Genomic DNA, 8,812 nt, shown 5'->3' with positions numbered 1-8,812 from the left:
GGATCAGGTAGCATTGACTTCATGAGGGTCGGTGAGTGTTACGCATAGTGTCTTGCTCATAGAAGGCACTCAAAACTATAATTATATATCATGTAAATTCATATTAGCTATGAATCATGCTTTTAGTAAAGGGTAGTTAGGAAAGGAGGGAGGTTGGGAGGGAGGACTGAAAGAAAGAAGATAAGGGAGGAATAAAAGAAAAGAAAGAAAGAAAAAAGGAGAGAAACAAGGAGAGGGGAAGGCTGGGAGGGATAGAGAGAGAAGATGGAAGGAAGGAAGGAGAAAAGAAATGAAGAAAGGAAGGAAGAAAGGAAACCGCAGTTAACTACTGATACTGTTGGGGTTAGACCTACCATCTTGATGTTTGTTTTCTGTTTCCCCATGTGTTTTTGTTCCTCCAGTCCTGCTTTTCTGTTTTCCTTGGGTGAGTAGTTTTCTGTATTCTATTTTAGTTCCTCTGTTGACTTTTAAACCGTATCTCTTTGTGGTTGCCCTAGAAATTACAATATGCATATTGAAGTTCACTATTTTTACATAATATTGTAGTGCTTCATAGACAACATAGGAACCTTACAAAAATATAGTTCAGTTTAACCTCTTCACACCCTAAGCTCTTGTTGTCTTACAGGCAGACCTCGGAGATACTGTGGGTTGAGTTTCAGACCACTGCAGTAAAGTAGCGCAATAGAGCAGGTCACACCAACTTTTTGGTTTCCCAGTGCACATAAAAGCTATGCTTACACTATAAGGTAGCCTATTAAGTATGCAATAGCCTTATGTCTAAAAAAATGGACACACCTTAATTAAAAAACATTTTATTGCTGAAAAATACTAATCACCATCTGCGCCTTTAGCATACTGTCATCTTTTACAATTGCTAAACATCAAAGTAACATCTTCAAAGATCACTGATTGCAGATCACTGTAACAACATAATAATGATAATAAAAAGGCTGAAGTATTACCAAAATGAGACACAGAGACACAAAGTGAGTCAGTGCTGTTAGAGAAATGGTGCTGACAGACTTGCTCAGTGCAGAGTTGCCCCAAACCTCCACTCTGTGACCATACCTACAAAGTGCAATAAAACAAAGTGTGCCGGTGTTACGCTTTTATATACAGTATGAACAGAAAGTCAGTCACACACACAGCTGTGCATGCACACACACAGAGGGTCTGCCACATTTTACCCGGGTATCTGCCCTTCTGGTGGTCTCAGTTCTTTCCAGGAGATCCAGGGTTTCATCTGGTATCATTTCCCTTCAGCCTGAAATACTTTGTTAGCATTTCTTGTCCTGTGGGTCTGTTAAAGATGAATTTTCTCAGCTTTTCTGGTGTGGAATTGTCTTTATTTGACCTTCCTTTCTTTGAATGAAAGATACCTTCTCTGGATATCGAGTTCCAGGTCAATGTTTTCGTTTCCTCTTTTGACATTTTAAAGAAGTAATTCTATTTGTTCATGCTTCCATAGTTTCTGGTAAGAAGTCACTTGTTTGTCTCGGTGTCCCATTCTCCGTATTCTGTCCTTTTCCCCCTCTCTGGCTACTTTTAAGATTTCCCCTTATCTCTGGTTTTTAGCAGTTTGACTACTATATGCCTATAGTCTGTTTTTGTTTTTGTTTTTGGGTTTTTTTTGAAAATTTATCCTGCATTGAACTCACCGAGCTTTTTGAATCTGTAAGTTATGTCTTTCATCAATCTCTCAAACTTTTCTGCTCTATTGCTTCAAATATTTCTGCTGTTGCATTCTCTCCTTTCCTTATGGACTCCAATTAGATGTATGCATATGGCTGTTTGATATTGTCCCACAGATCTCAGAGACATTATTCTCTTTTTGTCTGTCTCTTTCTCATTCTGATACCCTCTCTTTAGCCTATGAGGAAATCATTGTCTTTCCTCCATTAAGGCTATGTTTGCTGGGGGCTTTTTTGTAGCTGCCCTTTATCAGATTGAGAAAGTTCATTTCTGCTCCCGGATTGCTAAGAATTTTTAATAGAAATGGATTTCAGGTTTTGCAGAATATTTTTTTCCATATTTATGGAGATGATTCCATGTTTTTTTTTCTTTTACAGTTTGCTAATGTAGGGAATCACATTGATGAATTGCTGATTATCAAACCAACTTTGAATTCTTGGAATAAAGCCTAGTTGGTCACTGTGGCAGACAGATCTTAGGGGGCTCCAGAATTCTTGCCTCCTGGTATTCATGCTCTTATATCATCTCCTCCCCTTGACTGTGGGCATGAACTGAGATTTGCTTCTAGGGCAGCAAAGGTGATGGAGAGTATGTGGTTCTTTGTACATGATTATATGGTCACACTCCATAAAGCTGGAGTGCTCATCTTACCCCTAAGTGTAGTCTCTCACCCCCTTGCTGGCTTTGAGGAAGCAAATGGCCATGTTGCTTCCCCATCCTAGCAGGATCTGCAGCTTGCTTCTAGGAGCTGAGGACAACTTCTGGTCAACAGCCCCCGAGAAACAGGATTCTTCAGTCTTACAGCCACAAAGAATTGAATTCTGCCAACAGATGCATGCACTTGAAAGCATCTCTCTCCCTACATGAGAAACGAGCACTCGCCGACACCTTGACTGCAGAGAGGCCGGCTAAATCAGACCCAAGCTGCTGACCCACAGGAACTGAAAGATAACAGATGTGTTGTGTTGAAAGCTGCTAAATGTGTGGTGATGTTGTTCTGTTGCATAAGGTAACATACAGATTTTGGTAATGAAAGTGAAGTACTGATAGAACAAATACTTAAAAATGCAAGAGTGGCTTTGGAACTGGGCAGTGGGCAGAGGTCAGACAATTTTTGACAAGCATCATAGGGACAGCCAAAATTGACTCAGACAGACTGTTAATAGAAATTTGGATGTGTTGCCAGTGAGGACTCAAAAGGAAGTGAAGAACGTGTTATTGGAAACTGGAGGGAGAAGGATCCTTGTCACATAGTGCCAGAAAGCTTAGCACAATTGTCTTCTGCAATTATGTGAGAAGTAGAACTTGTAAGTGAGGAGCTGAGTTATCTAGGGATATTTGCGAGCCAAGTGTTGAAGGCGCCACTTGGTTTCTTCTTGCAACTTAGAATAAAATATGTGAAGGGAGAGACAAATTGAGGAAAAAACTGTTGAACTAAAAGGAACAAACGCTTAATGATCTTGAAATTTCTCAGCTCTCTAAATGGCAAAGCATGCTAATATTGAGAGACAGCTTCCAAGCACTCTCACAAAAAGTACACTCTAGAGAAAAAGATGAGGGTGGGGCTATACAATATTTTGCTAAAATCTCAGAAAGATCAAAAGGTCAGTGTATTCAGTCACACAAAGAGCCTCTTCAAGAGATGAACAGTGTGCCTCCCAGACCTCAGTCAAAGCACAAATCCTCCAGGAAACTCACAGTCATTGCCCCTCAGCCATCTCAACAGAAGCCCAGGGTAGAAAAGGGCTTTTTCAAAAAGATTTATGGGTGCAGCTTTTGTCTAATGGAGTGAAACCTAGGAAAATCAATGGAACCCCACGAAGTTCTTGAGAAAATTCTCTCAGAAGGAACACTGTCAGCTTGGACTGAAAATACAGATAGAAGTGGAGAGAGTTGTAACCCCAGATTCTACTGGTAAGAAGCAGGTCCAGAAAACTAGTCAGCTGCAAACACGTGTAAAATAATTCTGTACCTAATTCCAGGGTTGGGCTGGGGGAGCAAGTTTCCCTCACACTCACAATCAATTCTCTGACACCAGCTGGGTGTCCCGCAATCCAACTTGATTCCAATACTATCCACCCGGAGACAGCATCAGATCCCACAGATTAAGGGCCTGCACCCTCACGCCCCAATCCCACTTCAGATGCCGGTCACAAGTCTGAGTTATCACCTGTGCTTCTGACCGAATGGCCAGAGCCTGAAGGTCCCAACAAACCCCGCCATGGGTTTGATTAATTTGCCAGAACAGCTCACAGAATCCAGAGAAACATTCTACTTGCTAGACTCCTAGTTTATGGTAAAAGGATGTAACTCGGGAGCAGCCAGATGGAAGAGAGTCAGAGGGCAAGCCGTGGCGAAAGGGCGCAGAGCTTCCCCGGGGCCTTCCCCTAGGGCGCCGCTCTGCCCAGATCTCCATGTGCTCACAAACCCAGGAGCTCCCCTCTCGTTCTGGGTTTTTATGGAAGCTTCATTGCATAGGCACGATTGGTTAGATCACTGACAAGTGGGCTTTGAGCTTTATCTCCAGCCCCTTTCCTCTTCCAGGCAGGGTGCCGGGGGTTGGGTGGCACTGGAAGCTCCACCCTCTAATCACACAGTTGGCTCCTTCGGCTTCCAGCTTCCATCCTTTGGTCCCCTAGAGACGTTCCAAAAGTCACCTCGTTAACATAACAAAAGGCATCCTATCGCTCTCATCATTTTGGAAATTCCAAGGGTTTTAAGGGCTTTAAAATTAGGACAAAGAAATGGGATAAAAGGACACATATCTGTATTTCTTACTCTAAATCACAATATCATAATGTGCTACCTTCCATTAAAAAAAGGAAGGGTAACTCAGGAGGTAGAAGAACCAAGACCCCAGAAAGCAGATCTTAGAGCCATGAGGATTAGTCCAAGCCTGGAAATCTCAGCGTTTTCCCAAATTTCAGAATTACTGTGGACCAACAACTCCTTTCCACCTTTCATTTCGCCCTTTGTGGACCAGACCGTCTGTTGATACTGTCCTTGCCTCGGCCCTGTCAGGTGTGTTGGGGGACGATAACTTGCATTTTTAGTGTTACAGGCTGAGAGAGGAGCGATGACCAAGGGGCCTCAGCCACACCTGGCTTGACTTAGATAATGCGATTTTGGGTTTGGAGCAGTTGCCATAATGCGATTAGGTTCTTGGGGACGTGGGAGAGGGATGAATGTGTTTTCTACAGGGAAGGGTCACGAATCCTCAAGGGCCACGGGGCAGATTGTGGCAGACAGACTCTCATGATTCGCACCACCAGTATTCATCCTCCTGCATAATTCCCGCCCCGTGGATGTGGGTGGGACCTGCGACTTGCTCCCAACCAACAGAACAGGGCACAGGTGATGGGATGCATGTGACCCCATGTGTATGATTGCCTTACATAAGCTTGCAGCACTTGTCTTGGTCACTTTGAGGAGGGAAATGGCCATCTGGGGGAACCCGGATGACTAGGAGCTGTGAGCTGGTTCTGGCTTGGGGTGTTGTGTACACAGGCACATCCACTGGTTTTATTTTTGACTTGGTCTGTTGTGGGAATAAAAGTTTAGAGGAAGCCCAGCTCACAGTAACAGCCATTCTTTAATAATAATGACTTTTTATATGGATTTTAAAACAGGACCTGTAAATCCTACATAACTTGTCTTTTTTTGGCCAAGTGGAAATGTACTGTGGTTAGCACAGTTAGGCAAAATTATCCTAGCGCCCTCCTCCCAGCAGCAGTAAGTACTAATAGGAAACATGTGATATCACCCACTTTTAAAGCACAGATTAGCACATTCTGTGACTGCCGTGTGACTTGGTCCACAATAAGAGAGTGCTGGCATCGCTGATGTTTCACTGCAAGGCACCAGCCTCTCCTCTGATCTCAGCAGCTCTGTAGCCTGTCGCCCACTCTGAGCTCCTTCTCAAAACAATTGAAAAGGAAACAACGTACTGAAAGTCGGGATTTCCTGGCAGCAGTAACAAAGCTATGACCGTCTGTTAAGCGCCGATTAGGTCTCAGGCTCTGCACTGGGCCTTTCACATACAAATCCTCTTTTAAACCTCATTACATCCTTGGTCATGAGCTTCCAAATTATTAGCCCAATTTAAGTGACAAGGAAGCCGGGAGCATCTTAAGGTCCCAGAGCTAGTGAGTGAGGGTCCAGCGCCAGGTCAGCCAACCCAGAGCCCGTGGTCTTCCTCTGGGACCACGCTGCCTCCCACCCGGGACAGGCCTTTCCCATCCGTCCCCCCTTCTCCTCTGCACACTTCCCTCTCCATCAAGTGAGGGCTCTCTTCCATGTGGGTCAGTGAGAATCCAGCTCAGCGCCTGCCCAGGGCTGACTCTATCATCGTCTTCTCCTCCTGCCTCGGCCATCACTGTCCTACAGCCCGGAACCACTCGGGTGCAATGCAGGCCTGGCAGAGAAGGGGGGGCGTGGAGGTGCAGGCCTGCGATGGGTAGGGGAGCTCTGCCAGCACAGTCACTGCCGAGCAGACAAGGATGTCGGGAACAGAAGTCAGAAGAGAGACCACCTCTGAGATGAAGGCGGAGCTGGGAGGGGGAGAGGGGCTTCTGTGCTGAACCTTGTTTGGGGTGTTATGTACATCCATTTGTGAAAACTGTGTAACTCTATGCTTAAGATGTATCGATTGTACATATCAAATTACACCCCAATAAAAAAATTTAAAACAGCATTCTTCTTTTAAAGAACGCAGGTGCTCTGGGGCGCAGATGCTGACTTTTGAATGGTGTGGCTTTTGCTTTGGCGGGTCGGGTCTGCTCTGCTCCTCGCCCACGTGCCCACACGCTCCAGGTATGCTCTTGAATTAGGCGGTTGAGTCTTGGTCCTCGTTAGAGGGCTTGACGAGCCTTGAGTAGTGGAGGGAATCGGCTCTGCCAGCTCAACGTTTGCACAACGGGGTAAAGATTATTCCGAGCTGAAGGCAACTGAGACAAAGCAGGCCCAGGAAAAGCCCTCTGCGCGTCCACTGTCTGCCTAAAACCAGGCGAAAATGCCCCCTGTGAAAGCGTCCCTCACTTCTGTACCAGGGTGATGGAGGTGGCACTGAGGGGGGTCTTTATAGATAAAACCCCTATCTTCCATGAGTTCCCGCCATATATTTTCCACCCCACAATTCACCCTGGAAGGCCAACTGCCCCTTTCCTTAGTCTTGTCACGTCTCCACAATTTATTGTCTTTGTTAAAATGGTATATAAGCTCTTCAAATTTAACCACTTCCTTTCTTTCCTGTGAAGTTCTCTGTGCATGGAAACATTAAAATATTAACATCAAATGAAATCTGTATGCCTCTTCTCTTATTAATCTGTCTTTTGCCAGTTTATTTCACAGAGCCCAGGTGAGGCGCCTAAGGGAGTAGTCTTTCCTCCCCTATGGAAGCTGAGGTTCAAAGGCACAGGCAAAGCAGGATCCGTGTACCACGGCACTGAGGTCCTGAAGGAGAAGGAGGCACAGTGCAGAGTCAGGATTGTGGCAACAGAGCAGGCCACCCTGTCACTGAACCAAACCTGGGTCCACTCGCCCACGTGCAGTGAAGCCAGTCTGCTGACACGGGGCTGCGGTGAAGGAAAGTGCAGCGTTTACTGCAGGGCACCAAGCAAGGAGCGCAGGACAGTTCGTGCTCAAAACCCTCGAATTCCCCGATGGGTTTGAGGAAGGCATTTTTAAAGGCCAGGCGAGGAAGGGGTGTCCCAGGGTACACAACCAGCTCATGCACAATTCTCTGATTGGCTGACAGTGAGATAACAGGGCGGGGTCACGGGGGTTAACATTATCAGTCCTTAGGCGCCAGAAGGTCTGGGGAATATGTGCTCATCAAGTAGCTAATTTCTTCCATTTGGTGGTGGTTTTTAGCGTCAGAAAAACTCAGGAAATCTCTATGAGATACTGTTATCTGGGTCCTTCAGAGAGGAGCTGCAGCAGACGACCTGGAGTCCAGGTCTGTCCCAGGAAGGCGCGACAGGGTCCTGCCCCATGACAACCTTCTGTCAGAGGGGCTCTGTTCCCGCCCAATCAGAATTCAAGAGCCAGCAGACCAGCCCTGCTCATGGTCTTTCAGAAACTGCGTCACAGCTGGGACAAGGGCTGTGAACGGGCAGACGTCCCCAGATCTGGCCACTAGACTCTGCCACGAGCAGGTTAACCCCCCACTGCTCCCGCCTCCTTCCTTCCTTCCCTGTGGAATGCTGCTTCTCAGACCGCAAAGGCCCCTGGGCCCTGGAAGGAGCAGGTCAGCAGCATCCTGTCTCTGGACAAAGCCAAGCCCTGAATCCTCCAAGGGGGACCCGGCCAGCCAGGGCCGTGGCTTCCGAAGAACCGATGGGCGTCCTGACGCAACAGCAAGGCCCACCCACCCGCGGGGCGGCGCAAGCCCGGAACCAGCCCGCCCTCCGCCCTGCTCCGCACCCACTCCCTCTCTTCCCCTTCTCCCAGCTGGCTCGCCTTTGATCTCAGCACAAAAGGCTCAGGCCCATTATAAACCTGTTTACACTCTAAAGATGAGAATACAGACAGAAGTAATTAGAGATGAACATTAAATGGCCTAGCCCAGCTCCCTGGCAGAACCGGGCAGGGCGGTGGGGGTGAGTCAATCACTCGAGCAACAGAGGTTCGCGCCAGGCGGGCTGGGACACGGCATTGTTGTTCCCAAGGTCCTTTCTTTGTAGAGAATACCTCAGTCACGGTCACTTCAACAGTTGTTTTTTTTTTTTTTAATTTTTTAAAAACTGAAATACAGTTGATTTATAACATTGTGTTCGTTTCGGGTGTACAGCAAAGTGGTTCAGTTACATATATATTTTTTCAGAGTATTTTCCATTGTGGGTTACTACAAGATATTGAATATAATTCCCTGTGCTCCACAGTAAATCATTGTTTTTATCTATTTTATGTATAATAGTTTGTGTGTGTTAATCCCGTACTCCTAATTTATCCCTCCCCCTTCCCCAAACCTCCCCTTTAAACAATTTCCAAGGACTCCACAAAGCTCCCACCCCTGTTTCAGGTGCTCAGTGAGCCCCAGTCTCCTTCACCCTCCCTCTCTATTTCAGTAATGAGCTCCCGTATCAGTCACGTCTACGTTAGTGAGAATTTTTCCTGA

Source organism: Camelus ferus, chromosome 35 (assembly GCF_009834535.1).
Source record: "Camelus ferus isolate YT-003-E chromosome 35, BCGSAC_Cfer_1.0, whole genome shotgun sequence".
Lineage (NCBI taxonomy): Eukaryota > Metazoa > Chordata > Mammalia > Artiodactyla > Camelidae > Camelus > Camelus ferus.
Note: the sequence above shows the minus strand (reverse complement) of the source record.